We start from the raw sequence: 15482 nt of genomic DNA, 5'->3' as shown, positions 1-15482 counted from the left end.
CTTAAGTACTTTAGGGAAAGAAGGAGTATTGGATTAGACTGAACCACTACTGACTGTGATGTCAGGCATAATCTAACATTTCTGTACTTCAGTTTTCTCATCCACAAAATGGTTATGCTTATAGTACCAACTTCATAGGGTTGTTGTAAGGTTTGAGTGAGTTTATTCACGTACAATGCTTAAAATAAAGTCTGAAATATTGCAAAAATAAAACAAGCAGTAGTGATTATCATTGCTCTTCTTATTAACTCTTAAAAGGATGATGTCCGCCATTGTGCTAAAGAGATCAGAAAAGGGAGGCAGCAGTCCTACGATACTGTGCACATTCTCCTTCTCTTACCTGTGTTTGGATCTTACATGAGGAAGATTGTTGTGTCAATAGGATTTTTCAGGTATTCACCTTCTGGTGTTTACTCTGTTCCACTCTGAAGACCACCCAAGGAGGATTGACCAAAAGGTGATGAGAAATCAGTGTTTTGATGGGTAAATATTTCCAAGCTCAGAAGATTCTCATTAGGGACAGAGAATTCTGAACTAGAGAGTGACAATTCCAAGTATTATCCAAGGGTGATTTGAAAATGGTTTCTGAAGTACCATGAAGACCTTTGCTTCTATTGGAGGCACTGCTAATTTTCTTAAAATGTTTTTTAAAAATAGAGCTCTGGATCTTGGTGTTAACACCACACTCTAACCAACTGAAGTAACTGGTCACCCACCAAAAAACAAACAAAACAAAACAAAACCTCATCTCTGCTTCATCTTGTGTTGACAAGGTTTCTATTACATTTATTTAAAAATATATATATATATATTGGCTTGACTTTCATGAAAAAACGCTGAACAAAACCACACAATGGAGGAAAGGACAGTCTCTTCAAGAGATGGTATTGGGAAAACTCGATCACCATATGCAAAAGAATGAAGATTGACCCTATGTTACACTACATACAAAAATTACATCAAAATAGATTAAAGGCCTTCATGTGACACCCAAAAGTATAAAACTTCAAGAAGGAGACATGGGGGAAAGCTTCAAGAAATTGAGTTTGGCCACGATTTCTTGGAAATGACACCAAAGTATAAGTGACAAAAGCAAAAATAGACAAAGAGAAGTATGTAAAACTTAAAAACTTCTGAGCACCAAAGGAAACAATCAAGGAGTGAAAAGGCAACCTACAGACTGGAAGAAAATATTTACAAACCATATATCTGATGAGGGGTTAATATCTAGAATATATAAAGAATTCCTACAGCTCAGCAAGAAAAAAACTACTTCCTGGTGTGATAATATTTGGAGATGGAGCTTTCAGGAAGTAACTAGGGCTAGATGAGTTCATGAGGGTGGGGTCCTCATGATGGGATTAGTGCTTTTTATAAGAAGAGGAAGAGAGAGATTCCCCCCAAGAGGTGGAAGAAACCTAAATATCCATTAAAAAATGAATGGATAAGGAAAATGTGGTATAGAAATACAATGGAATATTATTTAGCCTTAAAAAATAAAGAAACCCTGCCATATGCTGCCACATGGATAAATCCTGAAGACATTTTACTAAGTTAAATAAGCCAGTCACAATAAGCCAAATATGGCATGGTTCATTATTTGAGGTATCTAAAGTAATCAAATTCATAGAAACAAAGTAGAATTGTTGCCAAGAGCTGGGGCAGGAGGAAATGTGGTGTTGTTGTTCAATGGGTATAGTTTTATAGTCATGCAAGATGAAAAAGTTCTAGCAGTTTCTTGCACATCAGTGTGTATATAGCTGATAATATGAAACACTCAAAAACTGTTAGGAGGGTGAGTTTATGTTATGTAATTTCTTACCACAATAAGAAACAATAAATTGACTAAGATGGGGATTTAACTGAATCCAGATTATGATGTGTGACAAACCGTGGGGTTAGTCATTTCTTCTTCTAAGACACTTGATCCAATGACTGCACTATTATGAGATTAGGGTTAGAAAGCTCTTTGGTGGATTTACAGTTCAATTAAGGTTTAGTTAAATTGCCCACTAATTAATTAACAATGTTTAGCAAAACCAGTCTTTCTTTATGACTTTAAAGAATGGTAAACTTTAAACGTATAGAAAAGTACAGAGAATAATGCTGGAAAACATAAATCCACCACCATGCAGTCCCATTTCAACATTCTGCCACAGCTGCTTGAGATGTTTTTATTTCTACTTTTTATTTCAAAATTCAAAAGTAAAAATAAAACAAACAAAAAAGGTAACTATGACATAGTGAAGCCACCTGCCAGCCCTTCCTCCTTCTCTTGTGATGATAACTTCTGAGTTTGGTATTTCTTACTCACATTCAGGTTTTTATACTTTTAGCACTTATTACTGTATCTGTAAATAAAATATGTAATCATTTTACACGTTTAAAACCTTTATATGAACAGCCTCTTACTGTATATACTCTTTCGCATCTTGCTTGTTTGTTGAACATTTGTTTTTGAGAGAACATGTTCTCCTTTGTTAACTCCTAAGATAAAGCCGAGACATCAACCCAGGCTGGTTTCAGGAGGTCACTTCTAATTCCTCCTGGCCCCTCACCTTTCTGCCTAGGTATCCATTCTTCATCGGAATCCTCAGTGTCATCCACATGGAGTTTGGCCTGCCTTCATTGACACATGAAAGCTGTTCGAGGGGCTCTAGAAAGAAGCCAAATCTTTGTCCTAAAAGGGAAGAGGTGGGAGGAGGAACAAAGAGTGGTGGCAATGGAAAGCACCACAAAGCCAGTGTGGCTCAGCATGGGCTGGGAGAGTCTTGAACAAGGTCAAGATGTGAGCTCTGCATGACTAGTGCCGACACTCAGCCATACCCTGACAAATAAAATGAACAAAATTTCCCCTCCAGATTTGTCTCCATACAGAAGGGAACTGTGGGCAGATGCAGCCACCTAAGAGAGAGCCATAATAATACAGGGACAGAAGACCTGTTTTCTATTTCCCAGGCTGGTCTGCAGCCAGCACTTGGAGTAACCTATGTTAATCAGTTCATTATAGTTCCTTTTCACATTCCTATAGCAAATTTTCTTTGATTCTCCCATCTCTGCCCCTTCTTCCTTGGAGAAGTATATCGAAATGCCTTTGAAAGCATCTTTAGCCTAGAGAAAATAACATAGTTCATCAGTGATTTACTGTATACATCACAACACCGAGTGGGGCCTTTTCTTCTACCTTGTAATCATAACAAGCAGAACACAGCCTGAGGCCTTGGGGTGGTCTCTGTGAAACAAGGATAAAGACATTTGTTCCCGCCCTCCCCAGATTGTGTCCTGTTTGAGAGGACACAGCATTTTTCTAGCTCTCCCCAACACAGAGAGTTTGATTCCAGTGTCCTCTTCTCTCCCATGTCCCAGACGGGACAAATTGTCCCCACTCCACGCACATTCACAGCCAGGGTCACACAGAGTTGCAGGCCATGGGTCTGTGGCCCCCCAGACACCAGCTCCTGTCACTCGGTTGCCCTCTCCATCCTTCTTACAGATCCTGCTTGGAGCCCAGCTTGACTTCCCCCACCTCTCACCTTGGGCTTCTGCCCTGTACTCCCTGCATCTCCCTCAGGGGTCTCCTCCCGGGACCTGTTGGGGCTCTCGGTGCTGGGACAGGCTGGCAACTACCTGCTCCAACTCCAAGGTTGGGAACAACCCTTGAGTCTCCCAGCTACAAGACCAACGTTCCTGTGGAAAGAGATGGTGCTGAGAGGAGGCCACAGCCCAGACCATTATGCACAGCCAGGCTCTGTCTTCTCCACTTGGCCATGTTGTCCAGACCAGGAAGATGTGGAGACCTTGCAAGAACTGGAGGATGTTGGGGAGGTCTGAGGGCTATCGATGGGATAGGGGGAGGGTCTCTGCTGGCCATGACAGACCACCTAACATAAGCTGTACTGTTTCAGTTCCCCTGCATCTTGACGCTTCTGAGGAAGGGTGGCAAAGGTGCCTGAGGGTCAAGGCTCAGGTATCTTCGAGGGGAGTCCTGAGATGTGAGGGCTTGGGGAGGCCCATGTAGACTTTGAGGCCCCCTGACTGATGGGACTCGGGTCAGACTCACCAGCTCCACTGAGAGGAAATGAACATTTCTCATAGGAAGCTTCTGGGATCTTCAACTGGAGATTCTGGAAAACTGTGGGAGTAAAGCAGTCTGGATCTCTAAGGAGCAGCAATCCCACAGGCTGAGGAGATTGCGGGTCTCCAAGGCCAATGAGATTTGGGGTCTCTCAGGCTGAGGTTCTGGGGGTTTTGGGGTTGAGGGGATTTGGGGTATCTCAGGCTGATAGTATTTGGGGTTTTTCAGGACAAGATTTTGGGTCTTTCGTGCTGAAGAGATTTGGGATACTCAGGTCGAGAGGCTTTGGGATTCATCAGGTAAAGGGAGTTTGGGGTCCCTGAGGATGAGAGGATTTTGCATTTTTGAGGCTGAGGAAACTCGGGGTCTCTCAGGCTAAGGAGATTTGGGGTCTCTCATTAGGGGGCATTAGGCTCTCTGACACTGACGTTATTTGGGGGTCTTTGAAGCAGAAGGACGTTTCCAGGCTGAGTAGGATCTCTGAGCTTGGGGAAATTCAGTCTCTCTGTGGCTGCGGTATTTAGCGTTTCCCAGGCTGAGGGGAATTGTGATTCCTCAGGCTTAGGGTGTTTGGGCTCTAAGCATTAGAGGATTTGGCGTTCCTGTGGGTGAACGGTAGATTTGAGGTGTCTGAAGCTGAGGTGCTTCGGGGTCTCACGCCGAGGGGGTTTGAGGTCGGTCCAGGTTAGCGGATTCGAGGTCTCTTGGGGATCAGGGGATCTGGGGTTTCCCAGGCTGAAATTTGAAGGTCTCAGGCTAAAGGTTTACAAGGGTTTCTTACTGCACGGCAAAGACTTCCCGAGTTCCTGTCAGTCTCCCTGGCTTTCTCCTGCGCCGCTGCCCACCCTGACTGGCGCCCGCTGGGATCCTCTCTGGTTGAAACGGCCACGCAGCCACCGGTACCACCAAACCACCTATCAGAGTTGTGACCCAAACGCTCCCGCCAATGAGCGATCAGAAGGACATAAAGGGGCGGAGAGTAGGGAGGAGCCAAGCCTGTCAGTCACAGGCTCCCCTCAGTCCTAGGTTCGGGTGGTAAGGCGGGACCTGGTCTTTCCCGCCTTGGGGACAATCCACCCCAAACCTCAGGGACTGGCCGCTCTGGGTGGATCCCTGAAGGGGTGATTGGATTATAGCACCATGCAGTAGTGAATGGTTTAAAAATGGTGGTGAGTGACGTGGTTCTGAGGACTTTAAAAGAAGAGGAGAGTCTGTCTCTCTGCTCTCTCTCTCTCTCAGCTTCCACCATCTTGCAGCGTGAGACCCCTGGGTCACTGTTGCCACCACCAGATGGACTTTGGACTTCCCAGCCTCAGAAACTTTCGCAATAAATTTCATTTTCTTTATAAATCACCCAGTTCAGGTATTTTTTTATACGCAACAAAAACAGACTAATACAGCAAGCTTTTCTCTCAGGCTCATCTTTAGGCTTCAGGTAATCCACAAGAGAAGACTTGAACAGATGTAAACTGCTCGTATAGTTTTGACGGTGTACCAAAATTCTGAGCCAATCTGAAAAGAACAAGACAGCATTTTTTTTATTTGTCCTGTCTTACATTTTGTTCTGGGCACATAAAGAAATGTCTCCCAAATTACTGCTTAATGGAACAGAGACATCAGTGATTGCACACGACAAGTATGGTCTACTCAAAACAGTTTTGAAAAGTAAGTTTAAAAAATCGACTATAATGATCAGAAATAAACCATGGTGAGGGAGAATAACGTGTTCTCCAAAATTACTACATTGCAATAATCATAAATTCCAGGTTTCAAAAACAAAACAAAACAAAAACCTAACAAACGGGAAAACTTTTCAAAGCATGCAAAGAAACATGAAAGCACTTCCCATTCACGGGAAAATAGTAATGATGATGATGATGATGATGATGATGATGATGATGATGATGATGATGATGATAATTTTAAAAATGGTGGGTGGGGACTCCCAGCCAATGAACTTATAGGACAGTCTTTAAATCACCCAAAACAACTGTCATACATATGTCCAAGAGGTAAAGGGAATGATGCACAAAGAAATAAAAGAAACCAAGGGTACAATGTCTAACCAAATAGAGATTCTCAATAAGGAGATAGAAATCAACAGCTCGAAAACCATAACATGTGAATTGACAGCTTCACTAGAGGGTTCAAATGAAGGTTTGAGCATGCAGAAGAAAAAATCAGAAAACTTAGTTAGGTCACTTGAAATGATCCTGTATGACGAGCAGAAAGAGAGAAGAAAGAAAAAAATAAACACAGCCTAGGAGACTGTGTGATCCCCATAAAGCAAGCCAATTGTATTAATCCACTTCTGTTGCCGATAACAGAAAACCTGAAACTGAGTGATTTATAAAGAAACAAAACATGTTTCTTACAGTTCTGGAGGCTGGGAAGTCCAAGGTCCAGGAAACATATCCGGTGAAGGCCTCTTCTTGGTGGTGACTCCACAGCAATGCAGGCTGTCACAGGGAGAGAATGGGTGAGCAAGAGAGCTAACCTGCTCACTTGCTTTCCTTCTAAAGTTGTCAGAACCACACCCATGATAACTCATTACTTCACGGACAAGGGCATAGTACTCACAATCCAATCCCTCCTCAAAGACCCTATCTTGCAAATATTATAATAGTACTTCCCACTCTCTTAGCACTGTTACAATGGAGGTCAAGCCCCAGTGAGTTTTGAGGAACAGTCGAAGCCCAGAATGACAGTCCCAGAAGAGAGGCTAAAGAGAAAAGGGCAGGAAAACAAACAAACACACAAAAACAACAACAAAAAAAAAACACATTTCGAAGAATAATTGCCCGAACTCCCAAAATTCTTGAGAAGACATGAAAGTTCAGATAGAATGTTCTTTGGCTTAGAAGCCTTTAGACCAAATTATCTCTTCCTGAAGCCCTCACATTTCTTCAACACCCAGACCCTGTAGGCAGAATAGGCTCACACTGTTACCTGCCCTTTCTGAATGCCCTGTTTAGTTTATGTCCCCCTCTCACTTCTCTGCAGGAGGTCAACGAGAATAGAGATTTTTTGACACCTTCTCATGCAATGACAAACCCATACATAAATAGCTTAGAACAAACAAATCATGAAGAAATTGTGCATAGAGTAAGTTTATTAAAGGAATAATCCAGTTAAAAACTGGAGGGGCTGTGACCATCAACTCCATTCACCACTGCACTGTGTTTACAGAACACTTACAAGTAAACCTGACAAGTAAACCCAAGATTCCCTCCCGCCCTTGAAAACGACCTGACACATTCCCTTCAAAGCGTTCATTCTCTTCTGGGGGCTAGGGGTAAAGGGGGCAGAACTAGGAGGCGTAGTTGTTACTGACTTTTCCGAAAGCCTCTCTTATGTGATCCAAGTGGGATTTATGCTCCTCGTTAACTTCAGTGAGTGCACAAGCTATCCCTGTTTCTAAATATGTAACAAGGTTAGTTATGCCTATAAGTAAAGCATTTCCGTGACTCACAAAAATAACTCACAGATAATCTCAGTTAAAGGAGATAGACGGATTTGATGCAGAAATGGAGAAAACAGCCAAATTCACATGGAGACAGACTCAGACACAAACTATATATGAATGAATGACCAAACGGTAACAGTGGCAGACAGCAAAGCAAAGAGATGAAAATATTGAAACCACTGTAGAGATGTGAGTGTTCAGTTTACATCAGCAAGGATAAATGATATCAGATGATAAAAGTATAGGCAGAATCAGAGAAATGGAGAAAACAGCCAAATTCACTTGGAGACAGACTCAGACACAAACTATATACGAATGAATGAACAAACGGTAACAGTGGCAGACAGCAAAGCAAAGAGATGAAAATATTGAAACCACTGTAGAGATGTGAGTGTTCAGTTTACATCAGCAAGGATAAATGATATCAGATGATAAAAGTATAGGCAGAGTCAGAGGAAGAGACACACACTCACACACAGAATGAGAAAGAAACCTGGGGAAATGTAGACACTCAATTTGAATTTTAAACAGAGAATACCAAGACACTGACATCAGGAAAAACAAATGTGGTTCAGAGATATCAAGTCAGAATGCTCACAAATTAATCATGTGATTATCAGGCCCACATGCACTGATACTCCATGGAAGGAAGCATTAGGGAAAATGTACAATTTCACACTTCTTTTGGTAACCCCAAAACAGCGGGACCATGTGAAAGCAGTAATATGACTGAATTACACCTATGAGTCAAGGACGAAACTCAGGAAGCTGCATTCTCTTGGGTGGACATGACCAAGCCACTAGGCAATAGCAGTTTAGTCAACAGTAGACAGCTACGGTTTTGCTAGACCCTCCATGGAAGTTCTCCTCACATTTCACTCCAAGAGCAGCTACAGTTAAAACTGGCAACCAAGGCCTAGCGGGAGATAAGTATTTGGAGAACCCTTTCCTAACCTTTTCTCCATTCATTAAACGCTAAGTAAGACCCCTAAACTTGCAGCTAAATACTCAGAAAAGGGCACACAGAAATCTGCTGACCTGCTCTCATGCAGGGCTTCTGGAACTGCTCTCTTTTACAAGCACAATGGAAGATAGGTAGCAGCACATGGCACCGGAAAAGGTTCCTGCTGTTTCGATCAAGATGGACCAAGTTGCTTAGAAAGCCTGTCCCGTTCTTTCCTTTTATGTTAACCTTATGCACAACATGCTGAAAACACCACAGAAAATGAAAGGTTTCTGGGTTCCTAATACGGTGTGGGGTATCATTTACTAAGACAACATTCTCACTGGAGTATACCAAGAAAGGAATGTACTCATAATGGCTTACCTATTTACATTTTGGGATCTTCACCTAATACACAGGGTCTTGGGTAAAAGCTTAGACCATCTGAAAATAGGAATATTAAGAATAATGTCTACATCTAGGATCATCTAGGGACAGACAGCACATGGGTGAAAGTCTAGCAGTTGTATATTTAACCACTCCACCTCCCTGCTCTGTTTATATTTTTTGCCCAAACTCAGTCACCTGGAAAAACAACGGGACTCACATACAACTACAAGGAGACCCGCTTTTTCCCAAAAGTTTATCTTTTCACTTAGTCACCTTTGCCAGAAACAAAGCCACACCTTCACTGCCTTCCCTCATCCCTTTGTGTCCTTTCCCACAGTCCCTTCATATACCATATATTCCCATTTCTTAAAATGTTGCTGGGAAGCCTGGCCCTGACAGGTTGATTGTCCCAGCAAAGCACTGTGCATTCATCTACCTAAGGATGACATTTGGTTCAGAAGTGAAACGAACTTTAATATTTCCACCTTGAATTCTCTTAACGCACAAGAGAGGATATTTGGAGGAGCCCTGTGCAAGAAAATTTCACCCTGATTATCTTACTTCTGTAATCACTAGGTCCTTTCCTTGAACTACCCTCACATTCCTGGGAAAAACAAGAAGTGTCAAACTAAACTGTTTCTCTTTCCTTTCTTCTTTCTCCACAACCCCCTGCTCTGTGGGGAAGGAATAAAAAAAGTCCTCAGACGGAATCCCAAACCTTGGTGTATCTGCTCTCTACAACTTTATAAGCCCAGATCCTCCACAGACTGACAGTTCCAGGACAAAGAATTAAAAATCCCACATGGATTTGACCTATGTAGAATCTCACCCCAATCCGGTACACAAGCACACACACAGAGACACATATGTTTGATGGTGTTTATTTCTCCTTCACACCAATCCGATTTTATCCAAGTGTCTTGCTGTCTGCATTTTTCATCACCTGACCGGCTTTTCTTTCAATCCTGAGCATGAGAACACTGTATCTGAAGTCACTTTTTAGAAGTTCTGCTTCTTTAGGTAAAGTCTGATGCTCCGAGATATTCAACTCAAAAACTTGGAATACTCTAAAACACACAAACACACATAAAAACTCATTTTCTCTGAAAAATGTTAAAAATTGCTTTAATTATGCAAGGTCCTGCCCAGGAAAAACTAGCCCTTCCCCGTTTGTGACCTCTTCAATTTCCCCTTACCATGTGTTAGAAATTGCTCTCCGTAACATCTGCCCCACTGCCAGTGTTCTCTGTATGAGTAGAATAAGCTAAGGAGATAAACAAGAAAATTAAAAGACACTGATTACCAAAATGGAAAATTGATGAGAGAAAGGAATGAGAGACTGTACAAATATTCATAGCCTTTTGTGGAAAGGGTGAAAGGAGGAACATTTGATGAGCCAAAATTTAAGGGGGTGGAGAAATGACTGAGGGTGGGGTTGGCTGTCATGGAATTAAGTTCAGAGAAGTAAAGGATTGAGCTTTGCTTCTGTCCAAACGACTCCGGACACTGACTATAGTGCAGTGGGCTTAAGCTTCCCCAGCTATAACTTGTTTTGCAGTGCAGTTTCTCCAACGTTCCTGTTTCATCTTGATGCCCTGGGTGACCTGGTTTGTGTCATTCCCTGTCTTTCAATTTCTACACTTGTGAAATGAGTGTCCAGGTACCTAAAAACATGCATTTCAGCCCCTACTTCCTGAGCTGCTCACCTGCCCTCTCGGTTCCCTGTCCAGGCACCTGCATCCTCATGTGGTACCGCAGGGGATTGAGCCATAGGTCTTTACAGATGATCTGTTAGGGGAACCAGGACAGGACCGCTCAGGGTTCAGACACCATTCCCAAGAAGGCTGGGAACCCTCCCTGGTCATTTCTGAATTTTCGCAGTGAGGCCCTACCTCAGCGATCCTGTTAGATCCTGCAAAGTTGTGGTCAGAAAACCAGTTGAAGAAGTTAACACTGCTGTTGTGGTGCCTGCGGCTATAAGCCTCATGTTCATAATCCTGATACCACTGAACTGGAGTGGAATGAGATGCCCTGTATCCTGCAGGGAAGAAAAGTATACAGGAAGGGGTTGGAGCATGCTGACGATGATAAACCCAACACCTTCACTACCCATCCTGGGATCCACCTCCTACCGGTGACATTAATGAGATATTCCTTAATAATCACTTTATTCCGGAAGTACGGGTTGTTCCGAAAGAACAACATGATCTTGCAGCAGTGAATGGGATGCCTGATTTCCTCCACCTGTCATGACAAAGTGGAGAAGGTTAAAATTTCTTTTCAGGTCACCTACCCTTTTCTGTTTGCCTGAAAGTATTGCTTCTCTTATCCTTCCCCGCTCAACCTTCCAGCCTCAGTCTCACTAGTTCTGACCTCCAAGTCGATCATGTAGCTAAGCAAGTCTTCATCTTCATCGCTGATCATGGCCAACATCTTGGGGTGGTTCACAATCTGCCTCAGGTCAAGGAGCCTTTCCATGCTACGGAAGTAGGCGCTAGAAGCAACTGAGCATGTATAAACAGCTAGGAGAGTGTGTTGCGCAGGGGTCTCCCACACCTCACACATTGTGTCTCCCACACCTTATGCACCGTGCCCTCCCTGCCTTTCATGCGACACACTCAAGGCAATGGGAGCCTTGTGTGGCCTTAAATGGGAGACTGTCCACGTTGACACAGGGAGGGGCTCCTTTCTGAGGGATGCTGAGCTCTATGTGTCCCTGATGTACTAGGGGCAAAAGTGAATCTGCTTGTATCTAAGTATGCACTTTATCAGCTCTTACTGACTAGGGTGGGAATTCATACACTTTCCTACAGCATTATTGTCAGGAAAGCCTGTCCTTCAAACACCTTTTCTACATGAGAACTCCTTTGTGCTATTCACGACACTGATCCAGAATGACTTCTAATTCTCCGCCCCAGTTAGTGTCTCTGTGCCATAAGTATTTGTATTTGCACGAGTGTGGCTGCAGCTCCGTCTTCCCTCAGTCTGTACCTTCCCCCACAACCCCCAAGTAGATGTTTTCCAGTACAGGAATGGAACACTGGTCCTTGGTGCTATCAGTTCCATTCTCTAAACAACTGAGCAACCGGCCAGAAAAGCCTGTATATTCTCATGTTGAGCTGTCCCGTGGATCGATTGCTATTACCCTTGCCCATGCTCCTACTGGTCAGTACAAAGCGAGATTCAAAAGGATACGGCTTTGGCCCAGAAGCCAGGGATGCCCTGGATGATGGCCCTTCGGTGACCGAGATGAGTCCTGCGTCTCTGCACCAGGTTCTGCCTCAAACGAGCAAAGGCCCTCCTGGCTTGGTTGTTCACGGGCTCCAACTCTAACTGAAGGACCTCCAGTGACTACAGAGGGGATAAGGACAACATGGGGCTCCACAGAGTCTGTGTCGGGGTCTTCTATTCAAGCTTCTCCTCAGGCTCTACAAGTTGCATCAGAGTTTCCTCCCCCAGGTCTTCTTCCTGAACTTTTTCCTCAAATTCCTCCTCCTCCTCTTCCCTGTCAGGCTCCTACACCACCCTCTCACCGTCCATCACGTGCTGCGCCCACTCCCCCTTCCACTGCTCCTGCTCCTCCTTCTCCTCGTCCTGCTCAACTGCCTCCACCTCCTGAATAACATCCACCAACACAAGCACCACATCCTCCTGCTCCTCGACTTCTCTCTCCCCTTGTCCCTCTTCGGATTTCCCCTTCTCTTCCTGCTCCTCCTGCCACTCAATGACCTCCGCCACCGCCATTACATCCACAAGCACAGCACCACGTCTTCCTGCTCTTTATCCTCCTGGTCGTCGACTTTTCCTTCCTCACAAGCCTCTTCCGGTTTCTCCTCTTTCCTCCTCCACAGCGACCTCCACCACCTCCACTGTCTCAAACAAAACTGGCGCCACCTCCTGCCCGGTCGCCGCCGCCTCCCTCTCTGCCAAGGCCTCGCTTTCCTGCACAGCTTCAATCCCAGTCCCGGAGGCCTCCTCGGGCGTCCCACCCAACTCTGCCAGGGTCGCACACCCCACGCCATTACTGGCCTCTGGCGGCTGCTCCCCAAGAGGCCTACCGGCCCCTCCCTCCCCAGGGCCCTTTCCCACACCTACCTTTATCCAGGGATCGGCGGAAGCCCCTTCCTCCCGGGAGCCCGCCTCACTCGCCATGCTGCCCTGGTCCTCAGCAGGCTCAGCTGCGCCGGGTACGCAAGGTCGAAAGCCTTGAGCTGCACACCCCCAGCAGCAGCTAGAGAAGCCGAGCCGCAGGCAGCTTCCGGCTCTGAGAACTTCCGGGAGCCTCGCGGTTGGTCACGGCATTCTGCGCATGCGCAGTACTTTGGCCCGCTCTGCCGGCTTCATGGCGCCAAGGCACCCAGCCACGCCCAGACCTCTACTGTGGGTCCACGGCCAATGGATGAAGAGGTAGTGGCTGTCACGCAGGATGGCCCCGCCTCCCGTACTCAGGCATCTGGCGCACAACTGCCCCGCCTGCGAGCCCTGGCCGTTGTCTCTAGGAAGCCCTCCAAGCTTGCCCGGTGCAGTGCACACACACAGCCGGTTTGCACTTTGTAAAGTCCAATGAGTGTTCCAGTCCAAAGTCCATGCCTGCGTCTTGTGTGGCACCGAACCCAGACAACATAAAGTACTTAAGGACACGAAGTGGGCGCATTGGACAGTACTGGGTATTTCAGTTCCAGCCCACAGACAGAATGAGGTTCTCTGAGGGTCGGGCCCATGTGTTGCTCTATATGATGCTGCGCTGGATTTCATCGGGTCTAGAGGCAGAGAGCAGTACTGCAAGCCCTCCCTCAGGATTAGGAAAATTAGGGGTCTCAGAAATAGTGCACGATTGTCTCTGCAAGTATCAGACCCACTCCTCCTCAGTGCCTGGCACAATGGAGGTGATTCAGCAGAATGTCAGTCCGCCTGCATGCACACATTTATGCAGTGCCTTCCCAGAGACTGAGAGAGCAAGCCGTGGCCTCCTTTCTACCAATGGCAGATGGCCACCGGCCGTTTGTGCTTTGGAAGAAAGGAAGTCGTGCTCAGGTATGTAGGTTCCTCTCTTCGGTATGTATAGTGGGTCGGTAGGTCAAGGGTGTCGTCCAGATCTCCTACACCCTTCTTCCTCGTGATCTTTCTCTTTACTCCCCTCCCTGTTGGGTAGAGGGTACCGATCGTGGTTCCCCATGGGCTGTGTTGAGTGACTGATGTCACTGTCTTGTTTTCTAGTGTCTCGATGGAATTGTACACGGGCACCCCCTTGCTTCACAACTGTGTTTTCTGCCCTTCCTTCTTTATTCTGGTAACCTGGTTTTGCACTTTCACTTGCACAAGTAGACTCCCGGGCTACCTCTTGCAAAAGAGGCAAGGTGAAAGTGACCAGGGCAAAGAGCACATGAAGTACACAGTAAAAACTGCCTGGGACCATGTTGTGTGAAGTCCTACCTGTCCTTCGACCCTTTTGATGATGACAGATTAGCACCAATTAGTACACCTGTACCACCACATCCTTCTTTTTCGATGCTGCCTGTCCCCAGACACCATGCTTGAGCCTCAAGCACTCTCTGGTCAATCAGCCTCTGAGTCCAACTTTTTCTTCATGACGCTCACATGTTCCCATGGTTTTCCCTGAACTTCCCTGGGAGTGTCCTCACACCAGCTGCTGTGTGAGCCCATGTCTTCAGTGGCTTTTATTTTCTCTAACAAACGTAGAGGAGCCCCCTGGGAGCCAACGAGCTCTGAGATGTTCTCCTTTGCTCCTGACATGCAGAAATGTAAACTGTCTAGGTAAATATCAGGAAGGGGATTTTGAGGGAAGTAGAGTCATGCAAGCTCGTCGAAGCATTAGGTCATCTGAAAGTGAGGAAAAGAGAAGGCATCCTCCCCTCCTGACCGATAGAGACTTTGCACTGCACACTCATGGACACCGCATGAGAGTGGCTGTCCCGGGAAGTGTCCGTGCTCTTGGGATTGTCATTACTGGTCTCTTTGAAAGGAGCAAACATTTCTTAGTATGCCTCCTGGTCTGGGTGGAATGTGAACGCCCTCTTTGATTTCTTTGTAAGAGTCACTACTTTTTTTTCCTAAAGTGTATGTCTTATCTGGACATTACACCACCAAAAGCAATCCGTGAAGCCTAAACACGTGAAATCAATCAACCACCTACCAGAAACCTCTTGGTTCATTGAGGTATGAAAGAGTTTCCCTTTATCTCAGTGAAACAAGGTGAGATCTCCAAGTCACCCTCAGACGGGCTGCAGAATAATGGTGACCAAGATGAGAGAAAGAGCAGTAAGGGCATGTGACACAGAGTGCTATGGACATCTTGAACTGAAAATTTTGACATGCAGGCATAGAAGACGCGAGACTCATCGAACAATACACCTAGGGAGATCAGGTGACACCGTCTCACTGACACAGACACTGAGAGAGAGAGAGAGAGAGAGAGAGAGAGAGAGAGAGAGAGAGAGAGAGAGAGAGAGAGAGAGAGAGAGAGAGCAGAGACTGAGGATATGAATGGACGAGTACGGGGACATCCTCACGTGCACGGTGCACTGTAAAAGAGTAACAAGAAACACCTCATCGAAGAGGACACGAGGAAAGGAATTGTTACAGAGGGG

General features: G+C 45.5%; 1 pseudogene; it reads right to left on the bottom strand.

The window, feature by feature from the left end:
• Window positions 1-13218, bottom strand: part of LOC134369093 (histone-lysine N-methyltransferase PRDM9-like) — a 31467-nt pseudogene extending 18249 nt beyond the window's left edge.
• Between the last annotated feature and the right edge of the window lie 2264 nt (window positions 13219-15482).

This window comes from Cynocephalus volans, unplaced genomic scaffold, assembly GCF_027409185.1.
Source record: "Cynocephalus volans isolate mCynVol1 unplaced genomic scaffold, mCynVol1.pri scaffold_35, whole genome shotgun sequence".
NCBI lineage: Eukaryota > Metazoa > Chordata > Mammalia > Dermoptera > Cynocephalidae > Cynocephalus > Cynocephalus volans.
Note: the sequence above shows the minus strand (reverse complement) of the source record. Positions and strands in the feature narration are given on the sequence as shown.